At 39.4% G+C, this 19,223-nt stretch overlaps 21 non-coding genes across 21 annotated transcripts; all 21 read right to left on the bottom strand.

Annotated features, from left to right (window-relative positions):
* Window positions 1–131: 131 nt before the first annotated feature.
* On the bottom strand, window positions 132–347 carry LOC118952941. Its single transcript, XR_005043871.1, has one exon. It is a non-coding gene; the product is annotated as a small nucleolar RNA U3 (small nucleolar RNA).
* Window positions 348–1,134: 787 nt separating this feature from the next.
* Window positions 1,135–1,353, bottom strand: LOC118952878. Its single transcript, XR_005043808.1, has one exon. It is a non-coding gene; the product is annotated as a small nucleolar RNA U3 (small nucleolar RNA).
* A 678-nt stretch (window positions 1,354–2,031) lies between these two features.
* LOC118952817 lies at window positions 2,032–2,247 on the bottom strand. Its single transcript, XR_005043748.1, has one exon. It is a non-coding gene; the product is annotated as a small nucleolar RNA U3 (small nucleolar RNA).
* Window positions 2,248–3,034: 787 nt separating this feature from the next.
* On the bottom strand, window positions 3,035–3,253 carry LOC118952877. The gene has a single exon (XR_005043807.1). It is a non-coding gene; the product is annotated as a small nucleolar RNA U3 (small nucleolar RNA).
* Window positions 3,254–3,931: 678 nt separating this feature from the next.
* On the bottom strand, window positions 3,932–4,147 carry LOC118952924. The gene has a single exon (XR_005043854.1). It is a non-coding gene; the product is annotated as a small nucleolar RNA U3 (small nucleolar RNA).
* A 787-nt stretch (window positions 4,148–4,934) lies between these two features.
* Window positions 4,935–5,153, bottom strand: LOC118952876. The gene has a single exon (XR_005043806.1). It is a non-coding gene; the product is annotated as a small nucleolar RNA U3 (small nucleolar RNA).
* A 678-nt stretch (window positions 5,154–5,831) lies between these two features.
* LOC118952874 lies at window positions 5,832–6,050 on the bottom strand. The gene has a single exon (XR_005043804.1). It is a non-coding gene; the product is annotated as a small nucleolar RNA U3 (small nucleolar RNA).
* A 678-nt stretch (window positions 6,051–6,728) lies between these two features.
* Window positions 6,729–6,947, bottom strand: LOC118952873. The gene has a single exon (XR_005043803.1). It is a non-coding gene; the product is annotated as a small nucleolar RNA U3 (small nucleolar RNA).
* A 678-nt stretch (window positions 6,948–7,625) lies between these two features.
* Window positions 7,626–7,844, bottom strand: LOC118952872. Its single transcript, XR_005043802.1, has one exon. It is a non-coding gene; the product is annotated as a small nucleolar RNA U3 (small nucleolar RNA).
* Window positions 7,845–8,522: 678 nt separating this feature from the next.
* LOC118952871 lies at window positions 8,523–8,741 on the bottom strand. The gene has a single exon (XR_005043801.1). It is a non-coding gene; the product is annotated as a small nucleolar RNA U3 (small nucleolar RNA).
* Window positions 8,742–9,419: 678 nt separating this feature from the next.
* On the bottom strand, window positions 9,420–9,635 carry LOC118952939. The gene has a single exon (XR_005043869.1). It is a non-coding gene; the product is annotated as a small nucleolar RNA U3 (small nucleolar RNA).
* A 787-nt stretch (window positions 9,636–10,422) lies between these two features.
* On the bottom strand, window positions 10,423–10,638 carry LOC118952816. The gene has a single exon (XR_005043747.1). It is a non-coding gene; the product is annotated as a small nucleolar RNA U3 (small nucleolar RNA).
* A 787-nt stretch (window positions 10,639–11,425) lies between these two features.
* On the bottom strand, window positions 11,426–11,644 carry LOC118952870. The gene has a single exon (XR_005043800.1). It is a non-coding gene; the product is annotated as a small nucleolar RNA U3 (small nucleolar RNA).
* A 678-nt stretch (window positions 11,645–12,322) lies between these two features.
* Window positions 12,323–12,538, bottom strand: LOC118952938. Its single transcript, XR_005043868.1, has one exon. It is a non-coding gene; the product is annotated as a small nucleolar RNA U3 (small nucleolar RNA).
* A 787-nt stretch (window positions 12,539–13,325) lies between these two features.
* Window positions 13,326–13,541, bottom strand: LOC118952815. The gene has a single exon (XR_005043746.1). It is a non-coding gene; the product is annotated as a small nucleolar RNA U3 (small nucleolar RNA).
* Window positions 13,542–14,328: 787 nt separating this feature from the next.
* LOC118952869 lies at window positions 14,329–14,547 on the bottom strand. The gene has a single exon (XR_005043799.1). It is a non-coding gene; the product is annotated as a small nucleolar RNA U3 (small nucleolar RNA).
* Window positions 14,548–15,225: 678 nt separating this feature from the next.
* Window positions 15,226–15,441, bottom strand: LOC118952814. Its single transcript, XR_005043745.1, has one exon. It is a non-coding gene; the product is annotated as a small nucleolar RNA U3 (small nucleolar RNA).
* A 787-nt stretch (window positions 15,442–16,228) lies between these two features.
* LOC118952868 lies at window positions 16,229–16,447 on the bottom strand. The gene has a single exon (XR_005043798.1). It is a non-coding gene; the product is annotated as a small nucleolar RNA U3 (small nucleolar RNA).
* A 678-nt stretch (window positions 16,448–17,125) lies between these two features.
* Window positions 17,126–17,344, bottom strand: LOC118952867. Its single transcript, XR_005043797.1, has one exon. It is a non-coding gene; the product is annotated as a small nucleolar RNA U3 (small nucleolar RNA).
* Window positions 17,345–18,022: 678 nt separating this feature from the next.
* LOC118952866 lies at window positions 18,023–18,241 on the bottom strand. Its single transcript, XR_005043796.1, has one exon. It is a non-coding gene; the product is annotated as a small nucleolar RNA U3 (small nucleolar RNA).
* A 678-nt stretch (window positions 18,242–18,919) lies between these two features.
* On the bottom strand, window positions 18,920–19,138 carry LOC118952865. The gene has a single exon (XR_005043795.1). It is a non-coding gene; the product is annotated as a small nucleolar RNA U3 (small nucleolar RNA).
* Between the last annotated feature and the right edge of the window lie 85 nt (window positions 19,139–19,223).

The raw sequence follows: 19,223 nt of genomic DNA, 5'->3' as shown, positions 1-19,223 counted from the left end.
TGGAGATCAACGAAAGCCAGAAAACGGAAAAGATTATCGCTGGGGTCTCAGGACTGATTCAAGAGGTTTTATTTTACTAACGATAAGGATTTGGGAGACATTTCAGTAGCTTTTATTGTACATGGTTATCATCCACTCAGAACATATTCCCTTCATCCACATTCATTGAAGAACAAGGAACAGTCATCAAAGGTGGAAGAAAAATGAGCAAGGTCATTTCTAGCCACCAGATTCATGCTCTGAATGGGAATATCTTGAATCGTCATCATGGATAGCGAGATCTACCACTTTATACACACATTTCTCAAGTAACGCACTATAGAAATGATCCCTGAAAGTATAGTCTTGGTGCGTAAGTTGTTGTGATCAAGGTGGAGCATCTTGAAAAGAGCATTTGCACCAGCGGTTTGTGTTGCATTCTCAGCATCAACAGTTGTTGCAATCAAATTATGTTAATTATGGAGAATTGCTAGGTTTCTCAATTGAGAAAAATGGTCAGCGATGCTGGTTGCCAACAGGTAAAATATGACCTAATGTTGATGGACAGCCATCCATATTTCAAAGCCGGTTATTTGTGTTGAATTCTACCCCCTTTTAAACATTGTGTGTTTTAGCTATAGACGTATGGGTTGTACCATCAGATTCGTCTCTGTCTTCTGCATCCAGTGGTACCAAGAGTTAGTCTGTGTGATTAACGGGGGCTGAGATAGAGCTGTGTTTGTGAGACAAAGACGGATTCCGAAGGTGCCCAGGCCCGGGTCTTTTTTTTACAGAAACATCTGTAGAGTCAGAAAGGTTTGAATTACAAACTACTAAAAGCTATCTATGAAAAGCTGAGACTCTATCGAACATGCACATGTAACATGATTTGCTCTATGACGCTCACAAGCTACCAAAAAGTTGTTAGAAAGTACAAGGTTCTTCTACGTATGAAGGTCAAAGGTTGTCCTGAAAGGAACATTTTAAAACTCCTCATTTTGAAGCAAAATATAAGGGCTGGACATGGAGATCAACGAAAGCCAGAAAACGGAAAAGATTATTGCTGGGGTCTCAGGACTGATTCAAGAGGTTTTATTTTACTAACGATAAGGATTTGGGAGACATTTCAGTAGCTTTTATTGTACATGGTTATCATCCACTCAGAACATATTCCCTTCATCCACGTTCATTGAAGAACAAGGAACAGTCATCAAAGGTGGAAGAAAAATGAGCAAGGTCATTTCTAGCCACCAGATTCATGCTCTGAATGGGAATATCTTGAATCGTCATCATGGATAGCGAGATCTACCACTTTAGACACACATTTCTCAAGTAACATTAGCATCAACAGTTGTTGCAATCAAATTATGTTAATTATGGAGAATTGCTAGGTTTCTCAATTGAGAAAAATGGTCAGCGATGCTGGTTGCCAACAGGTAAAATATGACCTAATGTTGATGGACAGCCATCCATATTTCAAAGCCGGTTATTTGTGTTGAATTCTACCCCCTTTTAAACATTGTGTGTTTTAGCTATAGACGTATGGGCTGTACCATCAGATTCGTCTCTGTCTTCTGCATCCAGTGGTACCAAGAGTTAGTCTGTGTGATTAACGGGGGCTGAGATAGAGCTGTGTTTGTGAGACAAAGACGGATTCCGAAGGTGCCCAGGCCCGGGTCTTTTTTTTAAAGAAACATCTGTAGAGTCAGAAAGGTTTGAATTACAAACTACTAAAAGCTATCTATGAAAAGCTGAGACTCTATCGAACATGCACATGTAACATGTTTTGCTCTATGACGCTCACAAGCTACCAAAACGTTGTTAGAAAGTACAAGGTTCTTCTACGTATGAAGGTCAAAGGTTGTCCTGAAAGGAAAATTTTAAAACTCCTCATTTTGAAGAAAAATATAAGGGCTGGACATGGAGATCAACGAAAGCCAGAAAACGGAAAAGATTATTGCTGGGGTCTCAGGACTGATTCAAGAGGTTTTATTTTACTAACGATAAGGATTTGGGAGACATTTCAGTAGCTTTTATTGTACATGGTTATCATCCAGTCAGAACATATTCCCTTCATCCACATTCATTGAAGAACAAGGAACAGTCATCAAAGGTGGAAGAAAAATGAGCAAGGTCATTTCTAGCCACCAGATTCATGCTCTGAATGGGAATATCTTGAATCGTCATCATGGATAGCGAGATCTACCACTTTATACACACATTTCTCAAGTAACGCACTATAGAAATGATCCCTGAAAGTATAGTCTTGGTGCGTAAGTTGTTGTGATCAAGGTGGAGCATCTTGAAAAGAGCATTTGCACCAGCGGTTTGTGTTGCATTCTCAGCATCAACAGTTGTTGCAATCAAATTATGTTAATTATGGAGAATTGCTAGGTTTCTCAATTGAGAAAAATGGTCAGCGATGCTGGTTGCCAACAGGTAAAATATGACCTAATGTTGATGGACAGCCATCCATATTTCAAAGCCGGTTATTTGTGTTGAATTCTACCCCCTTTTAAACATTGTGTGTTTTAGCTATAGACGTATGGGTTGTACCATCAGATTCGTCTCTGTCTTCTGCATCCAGTGGTACCAAGAGTTAGTCTGTGTGATTAACGGGGGCTGAGATAGAGCTGTGTTTGTGAGACAAAGACGGATTCCGAAGGTGCCCAGGCCCGGGTCTTTTTTTTACAGAAACATCTGTAGAGTCAGAAAGGTTTGAATTACAAACTACTAAAAGCTATCTATGAAAAGCTGAGACTCTATCGAACATGCACATGTAACATGATTTGCTCTATGACGCTCACAAGCTACCAAAAAGTTGTTAGAAAGTACAAGGTTCTTCTACGTATGAAGGTCAAAGGTTGTCCTGAAAGGAACATTTTAAAACTCCTCATTTTGAAGCAAAATATAAGGGCTGGACATGGAGATCAACGAAAGCCAGAAAACGGAAAAGATTATTGCTGGGGTCTCAGGACTGATTCAAGAGGTTTTATTTTACTAACGATAAGGATTTGGGAGACATTTCAGTAGCTTTTATTGTACATGGTTATCATCCACTCAGAACATATTCCCTTCATCCACGTTCATTGAAGAACAAGGAACAGTCATCAAAGGTGGAAGAAAAATGAGCAAGGTCATTTCTAGCCACCAGATTCATGCTCTGAATGGGAATATCTTGAATCGTCATCATGGATAGCGAGATCTACCACTTTAGACACACATTTCTCAAGTAACATTAGCATCAACAGTTGTTGCAATCAAATTATGTTAATTATGGAGAATTGCTAGGTTTCTCAATTGAGAAAAATGGTCAGCGATGCTGGTTGCCAACAGGTAAAATATGACCTAATGTTGATGGACAGCCATCCATATTTCAAAGCCGGTTATTTGTGTTGAATTCTACCCCCTTTTAAACATTGTGTGTTTTAGCTATAGACGTATGGGTTGTACCATCAGATTCGTCTCTGTCTTCTGCATCCAGTGGTACCAAGAGTTAGTCTGTGTGATTAACGGGGGCTGAGATAGAGCTGTGTTTGTGAGACAAAGACGGATTCCGAAGGTGCCCAGGCCCGGGTCTTTTTTTTAAAGAAACATCTGTAGAGTCAGAAAGGTTTGAATTACAAACTACTAAAAGCTATCTATGAAAAGCTGAGACTCTATCGAACATGCACATGTAACATGTTTTGCTCTATGACGCTCACAAGCTACCAAAACGTTGTTAGAAAGTACAAGGTTCTTCTACGTATGAAGGTCAAAGGTTGTCCTGAAAGGAAAATTTTAAAACTCCTCATTTTGAAGCAAAATATAAGGGCTGGACATGGAGATCAACGAAAGCCAGAAAACGGAAAAGATTATTGCTGGGGTCTCAGGACTGATTCAAGAGGTTTTATTTTACTAACGATAAGGATTTGGGAGACATTTCAGTAGCTTTTATTGTACATGGTTATCATCCACTCAGAACATATTCCCTTCATCCACGTTCATTGAAGAACAAGGAACAGTCATCAAAGGTGGAAGAAAAATGAGCAAGGTCATTTCTAGCCACCAGATTCATGCTCTGAATGGGAATATCTTGAATCGTCATCATGGATAGCGAGATCTACCACTTTATACACACATTTCTCAAGTAACGCACTATAGAAATGATCCCTGAAAGTATAGTCTTGGTGCGTAAGTTGTTGTGATCAAGGTGGAGCATCTTGAAAAGAGCATTTGCACCAGCGGTTTGTGTTGCATTCTCAGCATCAACAGTTGTTGCAATCAAATTATGTTAATTATGGAGAATTGCTAGGTTTCTCAATTGAGAAAAATGGTCAGCGATGCTGGTTGCCAACAGGTAAAATATGACCTAATGTTGATGGACAGCCATCCATATTTCAAAGCCGGTTATTTGTGTTGAATTCTACCCCCTTTTAAACATTGTGTGTTTTAGCTATAGACGTATGGGTTGTACCATCAGATTCGTCTCTGTCTTCTGCATCCAGTGGTACCAAGAGTTAGTCTGTGTGATTAACGGGGGCTGAGATAGAGCTGTGTTTGTGAGACAAAGACGGATTCCGAAGGTGCCCAGGCCCGGGTCTTTTTTTTACAGAAACATCTGTAGAGTCAGAAAGGTTTGAATTACAAACTACTAAAAGCTATCTATGAAAAGCTGAGACTCTATCGAACATGCACATGTAACATGATTTGCTCTATGACGCTCACAAGCTACCAAAAAGTTGTTAGAAAGTACAAGGTTCTTCTACGTATGAAGGTCAAAGGTTGTCCTGAAAGGAACATTTTAAAACTCCTCATTTTGAAGCAAAATATAAGGGCTGGACATGGAGATCAACGAAAGCCAGAAAACGGAAAAGATTATTGCTGGGGTCTCAGGACTGATTCAAGAGGTTTTATTTTACTAACGATAAGGATTTGGGAGACATTTCAGTAGCTTTTATTGTACATGGTTATCATCCACTCAGAACATATTCCCTTCATCCACGTTCATTGAAGAACAAGGAACAGTCATCAAAGGTGGAAGAAAAATGAGCAAGGTCATTTCTAGCCACCAGATTCATGCTCTGAATGGGAATATCTTGAATCGTCATCATGGATAGCGAGATCTACCACTTTAGACACACATTTCTCAAGTAACATTAGCATCAACAGTTGTTGCAATCAAATTATGTTAATTATGGAGAATTGCTAGGTTTCTCAATTGAGAAAAATGGTCAGCGATGCTGGTTGCCAACAGGTAAAATATGACCTAATGTTGATGGACAGCCATCCATATTTCAAAGCCGGTTATTTGTGTTGAATTCTACCCCCTTTTAAACATTGTGTGTTTTAGCTATAGACGTATGGGCTGTACCATCAGATTCGTCTCTGTCTTCTGCATCCAGTGGTACCAAGAGTTAGTCTGTGTGATTAACGGGGGCTGAGATAGAGCTGTGTTTGTGAGACAAAGACGGATTCCGAAGGTGCCCAGGCCCGGGTCTTTTTTTTACAGAAACATCTGTAGAGTCAGAAAGGTTTGAATTACAAACTACTAAAAGCTATCTATGAAAAGCTGAGACTCTATCGAACATGCACATGTAACATGATTTGCTCTATGACGCTCACAAGCTACCAAAAAGTTGTTAGAAAGTACAAGGTTCTTCTACGTATGAAGGTCAAAGGTTGTCCTGAAAGGAACATTTTAAAACTCCTCATTTTGAAGCAAAATATAAGGGCTGGACATGGAGATCAACGAAAGCCAGAAAACGGAAAAGATTATTGCTGGGGTCTCAGGACTGATTCAAGAGGTTTTATTTTACTAACGATAAGGATTTGGGAGACATTTCAGTAGCTTTTATTGTACATGGTTATCATCCACTCAGAACATATTCCCTTCATCCACGTTCATTGAAGAACAAGGAACAGTCATCAAAGGTGGAAGAAAAATGAGCAAGGTCATTTCTAGCCACCAGATTCATGCTCTGAATGGGAATATCTTGAATCGTCATCATGGATAGCGAGATCTACCACTTTAGACACACATTTCTCAAGTAACATTAGCATCAACAGTTGTTGCAATCAAATTATGTTAATTATGGAGAATTGCTAGGTTTCTCAATTGAGAAAAATGGTCAGCGATGCTGGTTGCCAACAGGTAAAATATGACCTAATGTTGATGGACAGCCATCCATATTTCAAAGCCGGTTATTTGTGTTGAATTCTACCCCCTTTTAAACATTGTGTGTTTTAGCTATAGACGTATGGGCTGTACCATCAGATTCGTCTCTGTCTTCTGCATCCAGTGGTACCAAGAGTTAGTCTGTGTGATTAACGGGGGCTGAGATAGAGCTGTGTTTGTGAGACAAAGACGGATTCCGAAGGTGCCCAGGCCCGGGTCTTTTTTTTACAGAAACATCTGTAGAGTCAGAAAGGTTTGAATTACAAACTACTAAAAGCTATCTATGAAAAGCTGAGACTCTATCGAACATGCACATGTAACATGATTTGCTCTATGACGCTCACAAGCTACCAAAAAGTTGTTAGAAAGTACAAGGTTCTTCTACGTATGAAGGTCAAAGGTTGTCCTGAAAGGAACATTTTAAAACTCCTCATTTTGAAGCAAAATATAAGGGCTGGACATGGAGATCAACGAAAGCCAGAAAACGGAAAAGATTATTGCTGGGGTCTCAGGACTGATTCAAGAGGTTTTATTTTACTAACGATAAGGATTTGGGAGACATTTCAGTAGCTTTTATTGTACATGGTTATCATCCACTCAGAACATATTCCCTTCATCCACGTTCATTGAAGAACAAGGAACAGTCATCAAAGGTGGAAGAAAAATGAGCAAGGTCATTTCTAGCCACCAGATTCATGCTCTGAATGGGAATATCTTGAATCGTCATCATGGATAGCGAGATCTACCACTTTAGACACACATTTCTCAAGTAACATTAGCATCAACAGTTGTTGCAATCAAATTATGTTAATTATGGAGAATTGCTAGGTTTCTCAATTGAGAAAAATGGTCAGCGATGCTGGTTGCCAACAGGTAAAATATGACCTAATGTTGATGGACAGCCATCCATATTTCAAAGCCGGTTATTTGTGTTGAATTCTACCCCCTTTTAAACATTGTGTGTTTTAGCTATAGACGTATGGGTTGTACCATCAGATTCGTCTCTGTCTTCTGCATCCAGTGGTACCAAGAGTTAGTCTGTGTGATTAACGGGGGCTGAGATAGAGCTGTGTTTGTGAGACAAAGACGGATTCCGAAGGTGCCCAGGCCCGGGTCTTTTTTTTACAGAAACATCTGTAGAGTCAGAAAGGTTTGAATTACAAACTACTAAAAGCTATCTATGAAAAGCTGAGACTCTATCGAACATGCACATGTAACATGATTTGCTCTATGACGCTCACAAGCTACCAAAAAGTTGTTAGAAAGTACAAGGTTCTTCTACGTATGAAGGTCAAAGGTTGTCCTGAAAGGAACATTTTAAAACTCCTCATTTTGAAGCAAAATATAAGGGCTGGACATGGAGATCAACGAAAGCCAGAAAACGGAAAAGATTATTGCTGGGGTCTCAGGACTGATTCAAGAGGTTTTATTTTACTAACGATAAGGATTTGGGAGACATTTCAGTAGCTTTTATTGTACATGGTTATCATCCACTCAGAACATATTCCCTTCATCCACGTTCATTGAAGAACAAGGAACAGTCATCAAAGGTGGAAGAAAAATGAGCAAGGTCATTTCTAGCCACCAGATTCATGCTCTGAATGGGAATATCTTGAATCGTCATCATGGATAGCGAGATCTACCACTTTAGACACACATTTCTCAAGTAACATTAGCATCAACAGTTGTTGCAATCAAATTATGTTAATTATGGAGAATTGCTAGGTTTCTCAATTGAGAAAAATGGTCAGCGATGCTGGTTGCCAACAGGTAAAATATGACCTAATGTTGATGGACAGCCATCCATATTTCAAAGCCGGTTATTTGTGTTGAATTCTACCCCCTTTTAAACATTGTGTGTTTTAGCTATAGACGTATGGGTTGTACCATCAGATTCGTCTCTGTCTTCTGCATCCAGTGGTACCAAGAGTTAGTCTGTGTGATTAACGGGGGCTGAGATAGAGCTGTGTTTGTGAGACAAAGACGGATTCCGAAGGTGCCCAGGCCCGGGTCTTTTTTTTACAGAAACATCTGTAGAGTCAGAAAGGTTTGAATTACAAACTACTAAAAGCTATCTATGAAAAGCTGAGACTCTATCGAACATGCACATGTAACATGATTTGCTCTATGACGCTCACAAGCTACCAAAAAGTTGTTAGAAAGTACAAGGTTCTTCTACGTATGAAGGTCAAAGGTTGTCCTGAAAGGAACATTTTAAAACTCCTCATTTTGAAGCAAAATATAAGGGCTGGACATGGAGATCAACGAAAGCCAGAAAACGGAAAAGATTATTGCTGGGGTCTCAGGACTGATTCAAGAGGTTTTATTTTACTAACGATAAGGATTTGGGAGACATTTCAGTAGCTTTTATTGTACATGGTTATCATCCACTCAGAACATATTCCCTTCATCCACGTTCATTGAAGAACAAGGAACAGTCATCAAAGGTGGAAGAAAAATGAGCAAGGTCATTTCTAGCCACCAGATTCATGCTCTGAATGGGAATATCTTGAATCGTCATCATGGATAGCGAGATCTACCACTTTAGACACACATTTCTCAAGTAACATTAGCATCAACAGTTGTTGCAATCAAATTATGTTAATTATGGAGAATTGCTAGGTTTCTCAATTGAGAAAAATGGTCAGCGATGCTGGTTGCCAACAGGTAAAATATGACCTAATGTTGATGGACAGCCATCCATATTTCAAAGCCGGTTATTTGTGTTGAATTCTACCCCCTTTTAAACATTGTGTGTTTTAGCTATAGACGTATGGGTTGTACCATCAGATTTGTCTCTGTCTTCTGCATCCAGTGGTACCAAGAGTTAGTCTGTGTGATTAACGGGGGCTGAGATAGAGCTGTGTTTGTGAGACAAAGACGGATTCCGAAGGTGCCCAGGCCCGGGTCTTTTTTTTAAAGAAACATCTGTAGAGTCAGAAAGGTTTGAATTACAAACTACTAAAAGCTATCTATGAAAAGCTGAGACTCTATCGAACATGCACATGTAACATGTTTTGCTCTATGACGCTCACAAGCTACCAAAACGTTGTTAGAAAGTACAAGGTTCTTCTACGTATGAAGGTCAAAGGTTGTCCTGAAAGGAAAATTTTAAAACTCCTCATTTTGAAGCAAAATATAAGGGCTGGACATGGAGATCAACGAAAGCCAGAAAACGGAAAAGATTATTGCTGGGGTCTCAGGACTGATTCAAGAGGTTTTATTTTACTAACGATAAGGATTTGGGAGACATTTCAGTACCTTTTATTGTACATGGTTATCATCCACTCAGAACATATTCCCTTCATCCACATTCATTGAAGAACAAGGAACAGTCATCAAAGGTGGAAGAAAAATGAGCAAGGTCATTTCTAGCCACCAGATTCATGCTCTGAATGGGAATATCTTGAATCGTCATCATGGATAGCGAGATCTACCACTTTATACACACATTTCTCAAGTAACGCACTATAGAAATGATCCCTGAAAGTATAGTCTTGGTGCGTAAGTTGTTGTGATCAAGGTGGAGCATCTTGAAAAGAGCATTTGCACCAGCGGTTTGTGTTGCATTCTCAGCATCAACAGTTGTTGCAATCAAATTATGTTAATTATGGAGAATTGCTAGGTTTCTCAATTGAGAAAAATGGTCAGCGATGCTGGTTGCCAACAGGTAAAATATGACCTAATGTTGATGGACAGCCATCCATATTTCAAAGCCGGTTATTTGTGTTGAATTCTACCCCCTTTTAAACATTGTGTGTTTTAGCTATAGACGTATGGGTTGTACCATCAGATTCGTCTCTGTCTTCTGCATCCAGTGGTAACAAGAGTTAGTCTGTGTGATTAACGGGGGCTGAGATAGAGCTGTGTTTGTGAGACAAAGACGGATTCCGAAGGTGCCCAGGCCCGGGTCTTTTTTTTAAAGAAACATCTGTAGAGTCAGAAAGGTTTGAATTACAAACTACTAAAAGCTATCTATGAAAAGCTGAGACTCTATCGAACATGCACATGTAACATGTTTTGCTCTATGACGCTCACAAGCTACCAAAACGTTGTTAGAAAGTACAAGGTTCTTCTACGTATGAAGGTCAAAGGTTGTCCTGAAAGGAACATTTTAAAACTCCTCATTTTGAAGCAAAATATAAGGGCTGGACATGGAGATCAACGAAAGCCAGAAAACGGAAAAGATTATTGCTGGGGTCTCAGGACTGATTCAAGAGGTTTTATTTTACTAACGATAAGGATTTGGGAGACATTTCAGTAGCTTTTATTGTACATGGTTATCATCCAGTCAGAACATATTCCCTTCATCCACATTCATTGAAGAACAAGGAACAGTCATCAAAGGTGGAAGAAAAATGAGCAAGGTCATTTCTAGCCACCAGATTCATGCTCTGAATGGGAATATCTTGAATCGTCATCATGGATAGCGAGATCTACCACTTTATACACACATTTCTCAAGTAACGCACTATAGAAATGATCCCTGAAAGTATAGTCTTGGTGCGTAAGTTGTTGTGATCAAGGTGGAGCATCTTGAAAAGAGCATTTGCACCAGCGGTTTGTGTTGCATTCTCAGCATCAACAGTTGTTGCAATCAAATTATGTTAATTATGGAGAATTGCTAGGTTTCTCAATTGAGAAAAATGGTCAGCGATGCTGGTTGCCAACAGGTAAAATATGACCTAATGTTGATGGACAGCCATCCATATTTCAAAGCCGGTTATTTGTGTTGAATTCTACCCCCTTTTAAACATTGTGTGTTTTAGCTATAGACGTATGGGTTGTACCATCAGATTCGTCTCTGTCTTCTGCATCCAGTGGTACCAAGAGTTAGTCTGTGTGATTAACGGGGGCTGAGATAGAGCTGTGTTTGTGAGACAAAGACGGATTCCGAAGGTGCCCAGGCCCGGGTCTTTTTTTTACAGAAACATCTGTAGAGTCAGAAAGGTTTGAATTACAAACTACTAAAAGCTATCTATGAAAAGCTGAGACTCTATCGAACATGCACATGTAACATGATTTGCTCTATGACGCTCACAAGCTACCAAAAAGTTGTTAGAAAGTACAAGGTTCTTCTACGTATGAAGGTCAAAGGTTGTCCTGAAAGGAACATTTTAAAACTCCTCATTTTGAAGCAAAATATAAGGGCTGGACATGGAGATCAACGAAAGCCAGAAAACGGAAAAGATTATTGCTGGGGTCTCAGGACTGATTCAAGAGGTTTTATTTTACTAACGATAAGGATTTGGGAGACATTTCAGTAGCTTTTATTGTACATGGTTATCATCCACTCAGAACATATTCCCTTCATCCACGTTCATTGAAGAACAAGGAACAGTCATCAAAGGTGGAAGAAAAATGAGCAAGGTCATTTCTAGCCACCAGATTCATGCTCTGAATGGGAATATCTTGAATCGTCATCATGGATAGCGAGATCTACCACTTTAGACACACATTTCTCAAGTAACATTAGCATCAACAGTTGTTGCAATCAAATTATGTTAATTATGGAGAATTGCTAGGTTTCTCAATTGAGAAAAATGGTCAGCGATGCTGGTTGCCAACAGGTAAAATATGACCTAATGTTGATGGACAGCCATCCATATTTCAAAGCCGGTTATTTGTGTTGAATTCTACCCCCTTTTAAACATTGTGTGTTTTAGCTATAGACGTATGGGCTGTACCATCAGATTCGTCTCTGTCTTGTGCATCCAGTGGTACCAAGAGTTAGTCTGTGTGATTAACGGGGGCTGAGATAGAGCTGTGTTTGTGAGACAAAGACGGATTCCGAAGGTGCCCAGGCCCGGGTCTTTTTTTTAAAGAAACATCTGTAGAGTCAGAAAGGTTTGAATTACAAACTACTAAAAGCTATCTATGAAAAGCTGAGACTCTATCGAACATGCACATGTAACATGTTTTGCTCTATGACGCTCACAAGCTACCAAAACGTTGTTAGAAAGTACAAGGTTCTTCTACGTATGAAGGTCAAAGGTTGTCCTGAAAGGAAAATTTTAAAACTCCTCATTTTGAAGCAAAATATAAGGGCTGGACATGGAGATCAACGAAAGCCAGAAAACGGAAAAGATTATTGCTGGGGTCTCAGGACTGATTCAAGAGGTTTTATTTTACTAACGATAAGGATTTGGGAGACATTTCAGTAGCTTTTATTGTACATGGTTATCATCCACTCAGAACATATTCCCTTCATCCACATTCATTGAAGAACAAGGAACAGTCATCAAAGGTGGAAGAAAAATGAGCAAGGTCATTTCTAGCCACCAGATTCATGCTCTGAATGGGAATATCTTGAATCGTCATCATGGATAGCGAGATCTACCACTTTATACACACATTTCTCAAGTAACGCACTATAGAAATGATCCCTGAAAGTATAGTCTTGGTGCGTAAGTTGTTGTGATCAAGGTGGAGCATCTTGAAAAGAGCATTTGCACCAGCGGTTTGTGTTGCATTCTCAGCATCAACAGTTGTTGCAATCAAATTATGTTAATTATGGAGAATTGCTAGGTTTCTCAATTGAGAAAAATGGTCAGCGATGCTGGTTGCCAACAGGTAAAATATGACCTAATGTTGATGGACAGCCATCCATATTTCAAAGCCGGTTATTTGTGTTGAATTCTACCCCCTTTTAAACATTGTGTGTTTTAGCTATAGACGTATGGGTTGTACCATCAGATTCGTCTCTGTCTTCTGCATCCAGTGGTAACAAGAGTTAGTCTGTGTGATTAACGGGGGCTGAGATAGAGCTGTGTTTGTGAGACAAAGACGGATTCCGAAGGTGCCCAGGCCCGGGTCTTTTTTTTAAAGAAACATCTGTAGAGTCAGAAAGGTTTGAATTACAAACTACTAAAAGCTATCTATGAAAAGCTGAGACTCTATCGAACATGCACATGTAACATGTTTTGCTCTATGACGCTCACAAGCTACCAAAACGTTGTTAGAAAGTACAAGGTTCTTCTACGTATGAAGGTCAAAGGTTGTCCTGAAAGGAAAATTTTAAAACTCCTCATTTTGAAGCAAAATATAAGGGCTGGACATGGAGATCAACGAAAGCCAGAAAACGGAAAAGATTATTGCTGGGGTCTCAGGACTGATTCAAGAGGTTTTATTTTACTAACGATAAGGATTTGGGAGACATTTCAGTAGCTTTTATTGTACATGGTTATCATCCAGTCAGAACATATTCCCTTCATCCACATTCATTGAAGAACAAGGAACAGTCATCAAAGGTGGAAGAAAAATGAGCAAGGTCATTTCTAGCCACCAGATTCATGCTCTGAATGGGAATATCTTGAATCGTCATCATGGATAGCGAGATCTACCACTTTATACACACATTTCTCAAGTAACGCACTATAGAAATGATCCCTGAAAGTATAGTCTTGGTGCGTAAGTTGTTGTGATCAAGGTGGAGCATCTTGAAAAGAGCATTTGCACCAGCGGTTTGTGTTGCATTCTCAGCATCAACAGTTGTTGCAATCAAATTATGTTAATTATGGAGAATTGCTAGGTTTCTCAATTGAGAAAAATGGTCAGCGATGCTGGTTGCCAACAGGTAAAATATGACCTAATGTTGATGGACAGCCATCCATATTTCAAAGCCGGTTATTTGTGTTGAATTCTACCCCCTTTTAAACATTGTGTGTTTTAGCTATAGACGTATGGGTTGTACCATCAGATTCATCTCTGTCTTCTGCATCCAGTGGTACCAAGAGTTAGTCTGTGTGATTAACGGGGGCTGAGATAGAGCTGTGTTTGTGAGACAAAGACGGATTCCGAAGGTGCCCAGGCCCGGGTCTTTTTTTTACAGAAACATCTGTAGAGTCAGAAAGGTTTGAATTACAAACTACTAAAAGCTATCTATGAAAAGCTGAGACTCTATCGAACATGCACATGTAACATGATTTGCTCTATGACGCTCACAAGCTACCAAAAAGTTGTTAGAAAGTACAAGGTTCTTCTACGTATGAAGGTCAAAGGTTGTCCTGAAAGGAACATTTTAAAACTCCTCATTTTGAAGCAAAATATAAGGGCTGGACATGGAGATCAACGAAAGCCAGAAAACGGAAAAGATTATTGCTGGGGTCTCAGGACTGATTCAAGAGGTTTTATTTTACTAACGATAAGGATTTGGGAGACATTTCAGTAGCTTTTATTGTACATGGTTATCATCCACTCAGAACATATTCCCTTCATCCACGTTCATTGAAGAACAAGGAACAGTCATCAAAGGTGGAAGAAAAATGAGCAAGGTCATTTCTAGCCACCAGATTCATGCTCTGAATGGGAATATCTTGAATCGTCATCATGGATAGCGAGATCTACCACTTTAGACACACATTTCTCAAGTAACATTAGCATCAACAGTTGTTGCAATCAAATTATGTTAATTATGGAGAATTGCTAGGTTTCTCAATTGAGAAAAATGGTCAGCGATGCTGGTTGCCAACAGGTAAAATATGACCTAATGTTGATGGACAGCCATCCATATTTCAAAGCCGGTTATTTGTGTTGAATTCTACCCCCTTTTAAACATTGTGTGTTTTAGCTATAGACGTATGGGTTGTACCATCAGATTCGTCTCTGTCTTCTGCATCCAGTGGTAACAAGAGTTAGTCTGTGTGATTAACGGGGGCTGAGATAGAGCTGTGTTTGTGAGACAAAGACGGATTCCGAAGGTGCCCAGGCCCGGATCTTTTTTTTAAAGAAACATCTGTAGAGTCAGAAAGGTTTGAATTACAAACTACTAAAAGCTATCTATGAAAAGCTGAGACTCTATCGAACATGCACATGTAACATGTTTTGCTCTATGACGCTCACAAGCTACCAAAACGTTGTTAGAAAGTACAAGGTTCTTCTACGTATGAAGGTCAAAGGTTGTCCTGAAAGGAAAATTTTAAAACTCCTCATTTTGAAGCAAAATATAAGGGCTGGACATGGAGATCAACGAAAGCCAGAAAACGGAAAAGATTATTGCTGGGGTCTCAGGACTGATTCAAGAGGTTTTATTTTACTAACGATAAGGATTTGGGAGACATTTCAGTAGCTTTTATTGTACATGGTTATCATCCAGTCAGAACATATTCCCTTCATCCACATTCATTGAAGAACAAGGAACAGTCATCAAAGGTGGAAGAAAAATGAGCAAGGTCATTTCTAGCCACCAGATTCATGCTCTGAATGGGAATATCTTGAATCGTCATCATGGATAGCGAGATCTACCACTTTATACACACATTTCTCAAGTAACGCACTATAGAAATGATCCCTGAAAGTATAGTCTTGGTGCGTAAGTTGTTGTGATCAAGGTGGAGCATCTTGAAAAGAGCATTTGCACCAGCGGTTTGTGTTGCATTCTCAGCATCAACAGTTGTTGCAATCAAATTATGTTAATTATGGAGAATTGCTAGGTTTCTCAATTGAGAAAAATGGTCAGCGATGCTGGTTGCCAACAGGTAAAATATGACCTAATGTTGATGGACAGCCATCCATATTTCAAAGCCGGTTATTTGTGTTGAATTCTACCCCCTTTTAAACATTGTGTGTTTTAGCTATAGACGTATGGGTTGTACCATCAGATTCATCTCTGTCTTCTGCATCCAGTGGTACCAAGAGTTAGTCTGTGTGATTAACGGGGGCTGAGATAGAGCTGTGTTTGTGAGACAAAGACGGATTCCGAAGGTGCCCAGGCCCGGGTCTTTTTTTTACAGAAACATCTGTAGAGTCAGAAAGGTTTGAATTACAAACTACTAAAAGCTATCTATGAAAAGCTGAGACTCTATCGAACATGCACATGTAACATGATTTGCTCTATGACGCTCACAAGCTACCAAAAAGTTGTTAGAAAGTACAAGGTTCTTCTACGTATGAAGGTCAAAGGTTGTCCTGAAAGGAACATTTTAAAACTCCTCATTTTGAAGCAAAATATAAGGGCTGGACTTGGAGATCAACGAAAGCCAGAAAACGGAAAAGATTATTGCTGGGGTCTCAGGACTGATTCAAGAGGTTTTATTTTACTAACGATAAGGATTTGGGAGACATTTCAGTAGCTTTTATTGTACATGGTTATCATCCACTCAGAACATATTCCCTTCATCCACGTTCATTGAAGAACAAGGAACAGTCATCAAAGGTGGAAGAAAAATGAGCAAGGTCATTTCTAGCCACCAGATTCATGCTCTGAATGGGAATATCTTGAATCGTCATCATGGATAGCGAGATCTACCACTTTAGACACACATTTCTCAAGTAACATTAGCATCAACAGTTGTTGCAATCAAATTATGTTAATTATGGAGAATTGCTAGGTTTCTCAATTGAGAAAAATGGTCAGCGATGCTGGTTGCCAACAGGTAAAATATGACCTAATGTTGATGGACAGCCATCCATATTTCAAAGCCGGTTATTTGTGTTGAATTCTACCCCCTTTTAAACATTGTGTGTTTTAGCTATAGACGTATGGGCTGTACCATCAGATTCGTCTCTGTCTTCTGCATCCAGTGGTACCAAGAGTTAGTCTGTGTGATTAACGGGGGCTGAGATAGAGCTGTGTTTGTGAGACAAAGACGGATTCCGAAGGTGCCCAGGCCCGGGTCTTTTTTTTACAGAAACATCTGTAGAGTCAGAAAGGTTTGAATTACAAACTACTAAAAGCTATCTATGAAAAGCTGAGACTCTATCGAACATGCACATGTAACATGATTTGCTCTATGACGCTCACAAGCTACCAAAAAGTTGTTAGAAAGTACAAGGTTCTTCTACGTATGAAGGTCAAAGGTTGTCCTGAAAGGAACATTTTAAAACTCCTCATTTTGAAGCAAAATATAAGGGCTGGACATGGAGATCAACGAAAGCCAGAAAACGGAAAAGATTATTGCTGGGGTCTCAGGACTGATTCAAGAGGTTTTATTTTACTAACGATAAGGATTTGGGAGACATTTCAGTAGCTTTTATTGTACATGGTTATCATCCACTCAGAACATATTCCCTTCATCCACGTTCATTGAAGAACAAGGAACAGTCATCAAAGGTGGAAGAAAAATGAGCAAGGTCATTTCTAGCCACCAGATTCATGCTCTGAATGGGAATATCTTGAATCGTCATCATGGATAGCGAGATCTACCACTTTAGACACACATTTCTCAAGTAACATTAGCATCAACAGTTGTTGCAATCAAATTATGTTAATTATGGAGAATTGCTAGGTTTCTCAATTGAGAAAAATGGTCAGCGATGCTGGTTGCCAACAGGTAAAATATGACCTAATGTTGATGGACAGCCATCCATATTTCAAAGCCGGTTATTTGTGTTGAATTCTACCCCCTTTTAAACATTGTGTGTTTTAGCTATAGCCGTATGGGTTGTACCATCAGATTCGTCTCTGTCTTCTGCATCCAGTGGTACCAAGAGTTAGTCTGTGTGATTAACGGGGGCTGAGATAGAGCTGTGTTTGTGAGACAAAGACGGATTCCGAAGGTGCCCAGGCCCGGGTCTTTTTTTTACAGAAACATCTGTAGAGTCAGAAAGGTTTGAATTACAAACTACTAAAAGCTATCTATGAAAAGCTGAGACTCTATCGAACATGCACATGTAACATGATTTGCTCTATGACGCTCACAAGCTACCAAAAAGTTGTTAGAAAGTACAAGGTTCTTCTACGTATGAAGGTCAAAGGTTGTCCTGAAAGGAACATTTTAAAACTCCTCATTTTGAAGCAAAATATAAGGGCTGGACATGGAGATCAACGAAAGCCAGAAAACGGAAAAGATTATTGCTGGGGTCTCAGGACTGATTCAAGAGGTTTTATTTTACTAACGATAAGGATTTGGGAGACATTTCAGTAGCTTTTATTGTACATGGTTATCATCCACTCAGAACATATTCCCTTCATCCACGTTCATTGAAGAACAAGGAACAGTCATCAAAGGTGGAAGAAAAATGAGCAAGGTCATTTCTAGCCACCAGATTCATGCTCTGAATGGGAATATCTTGAATCGTCATCATGGATAGCGAGATCTACCACTTTAGACACACATTTCTCAAGTAACATTAGCATCAACAGTTGTTGCAATCAAATTATGTTAATTATGGAGAATTGCTAGGTTTCTCAATTGAGAAAAATGGTCAGCGATGCTGGTTGCCAACAGGTAAAATATGACCTAATGTTGATGGACAGCCATCCATATTTCAAAGCCGGTTATTTGTGTTGAATTCTACCCCCTTTTAAACATTGTGTGTTTTAGCTATAGACGTATGGGTTGTACCATCAGATTCGTCTCTGTCTTCTGCATCCAGTGGTACCAAGAGTTAGTCTGTGTGATTAACGGGGGCTGAGATAGAGCTGTGTTTGTGAGACAAAGACGGATTCCGAAGGTGCCCAGGCCCGGGTCTTTTTTTTACAGAAACATCTGTAGAGTCAGAAAGGTTTGAATTACAAACTACTAAAAGCTATCTATGAAAAGCTGAGACTCTATCGAACATGCACATGTAACATGATTTGCTCTATGACGCTCACAAGCTACCAAAAAGTTGTTAGAAAGTACAAGGTTCTTCTACGTATGAAGGTCAAAGGTTGTCCTGAAAGGAACATTTTAAAACTCCTCATTTTGAAGCAAAATATAAGGGCTGGACATGGAGATCAACGAAAGCCAGAAAACGGAAAAGATTATTGCTGGGGTCTCAGGACTGATTCAAGAGGTTTTATTTTACTAACGATAAGGATTTGGGAGACATTTCAGTAGCTTTTATTGTACATGGTTATCATCCACTCAGAACATATTCCCTTCATCCACGTTCATTGAAGAACAAGGAACAGTCATCAAAGGTGGAAGAAAAATGAGCAAGGTCATTTCTAGCCACCAGATTCATGCTCTGAATGGGAATATCTTGAATCGTCATCATGGATAGCGAGATCTACCACTTTAGACACACATTTCTCAAGTAACATTAGCATCAACAGTTGTTGCAATCAAATTATGTTAATTATGGAGAATTGCTAGGTTTCTCAATTGAGAAAAATGGTCAGCGATGCTGGTTGCCAACAGGTAAAATATGACCTAATGTTGAT

The sequence above is a fragment of the Oncorhynchus mykiss genome, unplaced genomic scaffold, assembly GCF_013265735.2.
Source record: "Oncorhynchus mykiss isolate Arlee unplaced genomic scaffold, USDA_OmykA_1.1 un_scaffold_358, whole genome shotgun sequence".
Lineage (NCBI taxonomy): Eukaryota > Metazoa > Chordata > Actinopteri > Salmoniformes > Salmonidae > Oncorhynchus > Oncorhynchus mykiss.
Note: the sequence above shows the minus strand (reverse complement) of the source record. Positions and strands in the feature narration are given on the sequence as shown.